Here is a 9,646-nt window from a genome sequence, read left to right on the forward strand (position 1 = left end):
TTTATAACATTTCTTTATAAGTTATAGAAACAATGCCATTATGATATATGACTTTACTGTATCATTATATATGATAATGCTAACTTCATTATCCTGTATGGTCTATTTTCCCAGCTCTTCATTTACTTTAAATTCTTGTTGTCTTTATGTTTTTGATGTTGAAAGATTACATATTTAATCTTTTAAATATCAAAGTTTTAATTTAGAACTTAAAAAGACTTTTTTTTTGCCTAAGATTATGAAAATAATCATCCATCATTTTCTTCTAGCACTTACCTGCTTTCATTTTTTTCATGGTTGAAAATTGATTGTGGTGTAAAACGTGAAGTGGAAATAATGTTAATTGGGTTTTCCCAAGAACGCTGCTCTTTACACATTTTTCTCCCTAATTTGATCTTCTAAAATTATTTGAATGTAGATGGGACACTCCAATTTTTAGCCGCTCAAAGACCAGAGGGCCCTCCAGAATGGTCGTTATTCATTTTTCATGCTCTTTTGTGGAATGTTTGGCATATGACTAAGTTACAAATAATGGATGAAGACTGAAGCCTTAGGTCTAACTTCCAGAAAGTATACTTGGAGAGTAGGGATCATGCAGCTTTCTTTTTTTTCTTTTCTGCAAGGTAAATTTCAGACATCATATTTTTAGCTGGAGAATCCATGTTGGTGAAGAACCACACACACTAGGATAGCAATGCAGAAAGCTCAACATATCTGGTGTCCCCAATGACCCCGTGGAACTTCTAAGTCCTCCCAGACCGCTTGCTTCTGACTTTTCTCCCCTTTTCTTCACATCAGTTGTTTAATGTGCCAATGATGTAACAAGGTTTGAGGAAGGCACGTCTCCCACATGAGCGTGAAAACCCAGTCATCATGCTTATAAATCACAGAATGATCTACTTCTGGATTTTTTTAGATAAGAAAACAAAACCGTATGTTTTAAAGCCACTATTAATTTAGCTTATCTTAGCTATTTCAATATCATGTTATTTTATAGTTTGCATTTTTACTCTACTTCACAGTTTTCATTGTCTTATCTCTTCTCATTTTGAGGAATCTTTTGTTTGTTTCACCTTCTCATGATTTAGAAGTTAAATACTCTCTTCAGAGTCTTCTAGTAATTGACTTTAAATTTTAAAGATACATTCTTTAACACATTTTTCTTTAGTTATCGAGGAATTTGATCATTTGTCCTCATCAAAATAGCATGATAAGTTTGCACTTTTATATTTGTCTTCTGCCACGCTACACTTTGCTAATACAACCCATGTAATTACTCTTAAATTATTTATAAGAATTTTATATATTTTTTCTTTTTAAGTTTACTTTGTATCATTTGTATTTGGGTTTGTAATAATACTTACTTAGACTGAATTTGCTGCAGGGACAATTTTAGTTCTTGATATTATTTATTTTCTAATACAATGTTCTCAGGCTTGTAATCTTAATTTTTCTTTCTTTTTTTTTCTTTGACACAGGGTTTTGCTCTTTCACTCAGGCTCGAGTGCAGTGGCACACTCTAGGCTCACTGCAACCTCTGCCTCCCAATTCTAGCAACTCTCAGGCTTCAGCCTTTGGAGTAACTGGGATTACAGACGTGCACCACCACGCCCAGCTAATTTTTGTATCTTCAGTAGAGGGGATTTCACCATGTTGGCCAGACTGGTCTTGAACTCCTGTCCTCAAGTGATCTGCCCGCCTTGGTCTCCCAAAGTGTTGGGATTACAGGCATGAGCCACTGTGCCTGGCCTCTTTCTTTCTTTTCTTAAAGACATCTTTAGATTATTTTTTCCTAAGAAAGTTATTATTATAAGACCTCATGTAAGATCTTAAGTGTTTAAAAATATTTTTCCCTTTGTTGGAATTGAAAATTCTTAGGTTCTACATTTTTTCCTCAAAACTCTAAATATTTTTTGTGTTTGAAACTTAATGCTATATACAAGTATAAGATCATCTTGACTTCATTTTTTCTTAGTAACCAGCTTTTTTCCAAGTGAATGCTTACAAGATGTCTTTTTGTTTTGTAGTTATAAAATAGTTTCAGAATGTTTTATGTATAATTTTTATATTCATCTTTTTTTTGTGGATCATGGGGAGTGAGTCTTTTTGCTTGAACACTTAAGACTTTTTCAGCTCAAAAACATTTTATTTGTTCATGATTTTGGATACTGCTTTGTTTCTAATTATCTTGGTATTCTCCTAAGAAAGACACTAAATTAATTAGTTGATTTTCCAACCTCTCCCTCAAGATGATCATCTTGCTCATCATTTACATCTTTGTTTTTTCCATCTCTTTTAAAACATTCTGAAATTTGCCCTCCACCAGATGTCTTTGATTTGTCATGGTTACATCTGCTTTTCCTGTGCTCTTTTTCTCTGCTATTAGCCTTGTAGTCTCTCTTCTCTGGCCCTTCCTGCGCACAACATCTGCCTCCTTTTATTAGTTAGTTATTATGATTTTAAAATCTCAGCTTGAGATTTAATTGAATTTAATCTTTTAATCTCGTCTTGGGTTCACGTCAACCTATTCATTTTTTGTGGCTCTTTGAAGAAGCCAGGCTGTCTGGTGGCTGTTGAAAACACCCAGTTTCCTAGAACTTAATTCTGATCCTTTCAGTAGATAATTTTCAGAGATTGGTTCTGTTTCTGAGTCTATAATTGTTCTTCCCTATTTCCTTAGCCTCCTATTGTTTGCAAGGCCCCAAGCTGTTTTTAAAAAAATTTAATTTCATTTTAAGTTCCATGATACATGTGCAGGACATGCAGGTTTGTTACACAGGTATACGTGTGCCATAGTGGTTTGCTGAACCTATCAACCCATCACCTATATGTTAAGCCCCTCATGCATTAGCTATTTATCCTGATGCTCTCACTCCCCGACTCCCTAACAGGCCTCAGTGTGTGTTGTTCCCCTTCATGTGTCCATGTGTTCTCATTGTTCAGCTCCCACTTATAAGTGAGAACATGCAGTGTTTGGTTTTCTGTTCCTGTATTAGTTTGCTAAGGATAATGGCTTCCAGCTCTATTCATGTTCCTCAAAGTACATGATCTTCTTCCTTTTTATGGTTGTATAGTATTCCATGGTATATATGTACCACATTTTCTTTATCCAGTCTATTATTGATAGGCATTTATGTTAATTCCATATTTTTGCTATTGTGTGCTGCCATGAACATACACATGCATGCATCTTTATAATAAAATGATTTATGTTCCTTTGGGTAGATACTTAATAATGGGATCGCTGAGTCAGATAGTATTTCTGGTTCTAGGTCTTTGAGGAATTGCCACACTGCCTTCCACAATGGTTGAACTAATTTACATTTCCACCAACAATGTAAAAGCATTCCTATTTCTCCACAGCTTCGCCAGCATGTGTTGTTTTTTGACTTTTTGAGAATCATTCTGACTGGTGTGAGATGGCATCTCAATGTGGTTTTGACTTGCATTTCTCTAGTGATGTTGAACTTTTTGCATTTCTCTAATAATGTTGAGGTTTTTTTGGTGTGTTTGTTGGTTGCAGAAATGTTTTCTTTTGAGAAGTGTCTGTTCATGTCCTTTGCCCACTTTTTAATTGGGTTTTTTGTTTGTTTGTTTTGTAAATTTGTCTAAGTTTGTTGTAGATTCTGGATATTAGACCTTTGTCAGATGGTTAGATTGTAAAAATTTTCTCCCATTCTGCAGGTTTTCTGTTTACTCTGACAGTCTTTTTTTTTTGGGCTGTGCAGAAGCTCTTTAGTTTAATTAGATCCCATTTGTCAATTTTAGCTTTTGTTGCAATTGTTTTTGACATTTTCATCATGAAATCTTTGCCTATGTCTATGTCCTGAATGGTATTGCCTAGATTTTCTTCTAGGATTTTTATAGTTTGGGGTTTTAAATTTAAGTCTTTAATCCATCTTGAGCTGTTTTTTTGTATAAGGTATAAGGACTGGGTCCAGTTTCAGTTTTCTGCAAATAGTTAGCCAGTTTTCCCAGCACCATTAATTAAATAGGGAATCCTTCCCCATTGTTTGTTTTTGTCAGGTCTGTTGAAGATCAGATGGTTGTAGATGTGCAGTCTTACTTCTGACATCTCTATTCTGTTCCATTGGTCTATATGTCTGTTTTTGTACTAGTACCATGCTGTTTAGGTAGTTGTAACCTTGTAGTATAGTTTGTATGGGTAGTATGATGCCTCCAACTTTGTTCTTTTTGTTTAGAAATTTTTTGTTATACCAGCTTTTTTTTGGTTCCATATGAATTTTAAAGTAGTTTTTTCTAATTCTGTGAAGAATGTCAATGGTAGTTAAATGGGAATAGTACTGAATCTGTAAGTTACATTGGGCAGTATGGCCATTTTCACGATATTAATTCTTCCTATCCATGAACATTGAATGTTTTTCCATTTGTTTGTGTCCTCTCTGATTTCCTTGAGCAGTAGTTTGTAGTTCTCCTTGAATAGGTCCTTTGTTTCTCTTGTTAGCTGTATTCTTAGGTATTTTATTCTCTTTTTGGCAATTGTGAATGAGTTCATGCATGATTTGGTTCTCTGCTTGTCTATTGTTGGTGTATAGAAATGCTTGTGATTTTTGCACATTGATTTTTTATCCTAAGACTTTGCTGAAGTTGCTTATCAGTTTAAGATGCTTTTGGGCTACCCAAATTTTTTTTTCTCCTTAGTCATAAAGGAAAAAATGATCTGGATTAGGCATATAATATGATTCATATATACATACATATATATATATATATGTATATGTGTGTGTGTGTGTGTATATATATATATTTATCTCCAGCCTGATCTGTTTCCTGAACTCCAGATTTATAGACCTGACTGTCCATTCAGCATCTCCCTATTAGGCATATTTCACCATGCTTCTCTCACAATCTTTCTCATCTCTGAAAATTACAACTCTATTCTTCCAATCATTCAGGCTAAAACCCTGACTTTATTCTTTTTAAAAATTGTAAAAATCAACTTTATGACGTATATGTCCAGTAAATTGTAACATTTAAAGTGTACAACTCAATGAGTTTGGGTATACACCCATAAAGCCCTTGCCACAATTAATTTACAGAACCTTTCTATCTTTCTTTGTCACCCATTACACCCTTCAAGTCTGTCTGCAGGAGACCACTGATTTACTTTTCGTCATGACTAGTTGACATTTTCTGGAATTTTATATAGATGGAGTTATACAGTATGTGCTGCTGTTATGCCTCATTTACTTAGAGTGAATATTTTGATATTCATTCAAGTTGTGTGAAATAGTAGCTTACTTCTTTGTGTTGTGATTAATATTTCATTATATAGACACACCATGATTTGCTTATGCATTCTTCATGTGACAGACATTTGGGTTGTCCCAAGTTTTTGACTGTTATGAATGCAGTTTCCATGAAAATTCCGTAGTGGTCTTTGTGCAGATATTTGATTTCGTTTTTCTTGAATAAATCACCTAAGAGTGGCATGTCTGGATGGGTAGGTGCATTGTGTAGATTTTTAAGAAACTGCCAAATGGTTTTCCAAGGCAGTTGTACCATCTTGCATTTTCACAAGCAGTGGATTATAGTTCCAGTTCCTCCGTATCCTTGCTTGACTATATCTTTGCTCTCTTTTTCTCATGTCTAGCATCCCATTCATCAGCAAGTTCTGTTGCCCAAACCTTCAAAATATACCTAGAATCTTACCCCTTTTCATCCTATGACTGTGACCATTTTGGTCTGAGACATTCTCACCTCTCATTGGATTTTTTGCAATAGTTTCCTGCTTGCACCCTTGTTTTCTTCAGTGTTCTCAACACAGCAGTTGAAATAAACCTGTTAAAATATAAGTAGCTTCTATCACTCCACTGTTTTGTTTTGTTTGAGACAAGGTCTTGCTCTTTCACCCAGGCTGTCATAACTATAGTTCACTGCAGGCTTTAGCTCCTGGGCTCCAGTGATTCTCTTGCCTCAGCCTCCCAAGTAGCTAGGACTACAAGCACACACCATCACACTCAGTTAACTTTTAAGTTTTTGTTGAAGAGAGGTGGGTCTTGCTGTGTTGCCCAGGCTGGTCTTGAATCCTGACTTAAAGTGATCCTCCTGCCTCAGCCTCACTCCACTGTTTAAAACTCTCAATGCCTTTCCATCTTAAAGCTAATGCCAAGACATCCCAGTGCACATCTGGCCACCCCTTGTACTCCTTACCTTTCCACCCTCCTGCCTCTCTTTCCTCCATCCTTCTCTCTATGTTGTTCTTTGAACCAGAAGTATGCTCCCATCTTAGGGTCTTTGCAGATGCTGTTCTTAGGCTTCCTTCTTTCCCAGATATGTGCACATGACTTGTATCCTCACTTCTTTCAGAACTTTACTCCAATGACACTTTTTCTATGAGGCTTTCCCTGATTCTTCCATTTAAAATTGCACCCTCCCCACATTCTTGGTTTCATTTCCCTACTTTATTTTTTTGCCATTACACTTATCAGCATTTGGTATTCAATATATATTTGTTGATCATCTACTAAGTGCTAAGGACCATTCTAGGTCCCAGGGTTGCAAATTAAACAGTCAAAAATCTCCATCATCACAGAATTTGCACGTATATTACTAATTTACCTTGTTTTTTAATTGCTTCCCATCCACTAGAATAAAAGTGTTGTGATAACAGGGTTGGTTTTGTTCAGTGCTGTATTTCTAGAGCTGAAAATGCCTGTCAAACACTAGGCTCTTAACAAATACCAAGCTATTGTCTTTTTTTTTTTTCAAATAAAAAAAGCAATCATTGCTTCAAGTGTGGAATAGATTCCTGCAGTGTCATACTTTAGACCTTGAGGGAATCCGCAGCCTGTGAAAACTGAAGACACAAATGAATTGCTAATTAAACATTGGAACCAGTTCAATTATACGATTCTCTAAGGAAAGGATTTTAAGTGGTGAAGTAGTATTAATCTCACTTTCCAGACTACTTATCATGGCAGAACAAAGTTCTCGTTAGACAGCCCCTTCCAAGACCTTTAAACCAGCCTGAGAGCTGAGTGATGAGGCTGGCTGCTCCACCAATTGCCCCTTCCTTAGGGGACATTAACACTTCTGTCTAGATTAGCGCTTCTCAGAGTACAGTCTCTTGACTACCTGCATTAGCACTGATCAACTTAATCACTGAATGAGACTCTCTGGAGGTAGGCTTCTAAAATCTTCATTCCTTACAAACTCTGGAGGTAGTTGGTTAGAATTTGAAGTTTGCAATTATTTGTTTTAAAATCGGAGTTAGTGCATCTGGATCCAGGAGGATTGAATTACTGTACTTGAAGGCGGTATGGCAGGAATCATCAGGGGGTAAATTATGATGACCAGGAGAGGATTAGAAGCTTTCATTAAAGCTCAAAATTAGTATTTTTTAGCTCTGTCTTTGTCACAAGTTGAATTTTGTATTCACCCCCAAATGACGTTCTAACTCACGGTCGCTCAGAATGTGACTTTAACTGGAAATAGGGAAGTTGCATATGTAATTTGCTAAGACAAGGTCAGACTAAAGTAGAGTGCACCCTAATGGGACTGGTGTCCTTATGAAAAGATCTCCATGTGAAGAGAAGAGACACAGGGAGAATGCCATGTGAAAATAAGGGATTGGACGGAGGCATCTATAAGCCAGAGAATGCCAAAGGTTGACAGCAAATCCCCAGAAGCTAGGAAGAAGCAAGGGATTTCACTACAGATTTCAGAGGGAGTGTGGTCCTGCTGACACCTTGGTTTTGGATTTCTAGCCTCCAGAAATGTGAGACAATATATTTCTGTTGTTTTAAGTCACCAATTTTGTGGTACGTTGTTATGGTAGCCCCAGAAACTCACAGGAAACTTTTTCCTTTAGGGTTCACTAACAGCTACAAGAATTTTGTTGAGATGCGAGTGTAGATGAAAGGAGAGCAGGAGTGATAACTTCAGGGATTTTTAGAAACTAGGAGATTTTAAATGGAGGCTTGAGATTTCCCTAAAGGACAGACAAACCAATGGAAGACTAGGACGCAGAGAAAAATGTCAACACCTACGTGAAAGCTGATGTATGATATAAGTGACATTGTTAAATCAGTGAGAAAGAGATGGACAAGATAACATGTAGGAGTGGGAAAATTGGCTATCCACACACAAAAATAAAACTAGAGCTCATGTAATAGAAGTAATCCCTTCCACTGCACTCAGTAGGTGCTATTCTAAAAGGTTTCATATATTCTAATTGCAACTTTACTCTTACCTATAAGTAGGTACCTATTTATAGATTAGGAAAATGGAGTACATAGAAGTTAAATGACAGGCTAAAAAGTGGCAGAGCTGAGAAGGGAACCCAGGTAGACTGCCTCTGGACTCCATGCTTTTAATTACTATACCATGCTGCTTTGCACTTCCTAGGGATGTGAACTCAAGGTTCAATCAACACCTGACTGTGAAATTAAAAACTCTAAAAAGTTAGAAGAAAATAAAGGATAATATCTTCAAAACTTTAGCTTAGGGAGTAAATAAAACAGGAAACATACAAATTATAGAGATAAATATTGACAACACCAACTACATAAAACATTTTTGTTCATCAAAACTATCATAATAAGAATGAAAAAGAGATAGATATTTGCAGCATGCATAATCAACAGCAGATTAATATCTAGTTTATATAAGAAATTCTGCACGTCAATAAGAAAAGGACAATAAACATTATCAAAAAACAGCTGCCCCCTCAAAAAGAACATGGAATCTCACAGATGAGAAGTAATAAATTACAAATAAATGATTTGAAAAGTATTAACTCTGCTAGTAATTTGGATAATGGTAAATGAAATTACAAGTGAGATATAATTTCACACTCATCATATTGGCAGAAAATTTAAAATCTAACAATACCAAATGGCTACAAGGATATAAGGCAATAACAATTCCTATGCACCACAAGGGGGAATGTGGATTTGTGTAGCCACTTTGGAGATCAATTTTGCAACATTTAGTAAAGTTGGAAATTCATTTCCTCTATGACTCAGCAGCTTTTACTCTAGAAATATGCCCTGGGACATCTTGCCCATATTCTCAGGGAGACAGAGCCAAATAGTTTATTGCAACAAACACTTAGAAGCAACTTTAATACCCAATAAAAATGTGCATTAACTCATGGTGTTCATACGATGGATACTATATAATACTGAAAATTAATGAACTATAGCCAAATACATTTATGAAAGAACCTCATGAACATAATGTTGCTTGAAAAAGCAAATTGAATAAAAATATATAAAAACTAAAAACATACAAAGTAGACTAAAATTTAAAAAATAAAAGAAGAACATATGAAAGTTCAAAGTATACAATGCAATATGTGCAACTACTATGTACCACTGATATGGTTTGGCTGTATCCCCACCCAAATCTCATCTTGAATTGTAGTTCCTATAATCCCCACATGTCATGGGAGGGACCCTGTGGGAAGTTACTGAATCATGGAGGTGATTAACCCTATGTTGCTATTCTCATGATAGTGAGTTCTTTTGAGATCTGATGGTTTTATAAGGGGCTTTTCCCCCTTTTGCTTGGTGCTTCTCCTTGCTGCCACCATGTGAAAAAGGATGTGTTTACTTCCCCTTCTACCATAGTGGCAAGTTTCCTGAAGCCTCCACAGCCATGCTGAATTGTGAGTCAATTA

General features: G+C 35.9%; 1 non-coding gene across 1 annotated transcript; it reads right to left on the reverse strand.

Annotated features, from left to right (window-relative positions):
• Nucleotides 1–792: 792 nt before the first annotated feature.
• Nucleotides 793–896, reverse strand: LOC119473194. The gene has a single exon (XR_005202399.1). It is a non-coding gene; the product is annotated as a small nucleolar RNA U13 (small nucleolar RNA).
• Between the last annotated feature and the right edge of the window lie 8,750 nt (nt 897–9,646).

The sequence above is a fragment of the Cebus imitator genome, unplaced genomic scaffold (genome assembly GCF_001604975.1).
Source record: "Cebus imitator isolate Cc_AM_T3 unplaced genomic scaffold, Cebus_imitator-1.0 Scaffold138, whole genome shotgun sequence".
Taxonomy (NCBI): Eukaryota; Metazoa; Chordata; class Mammalia; order Primates; family Cebidae; genus Cebus; species Cebus imitator.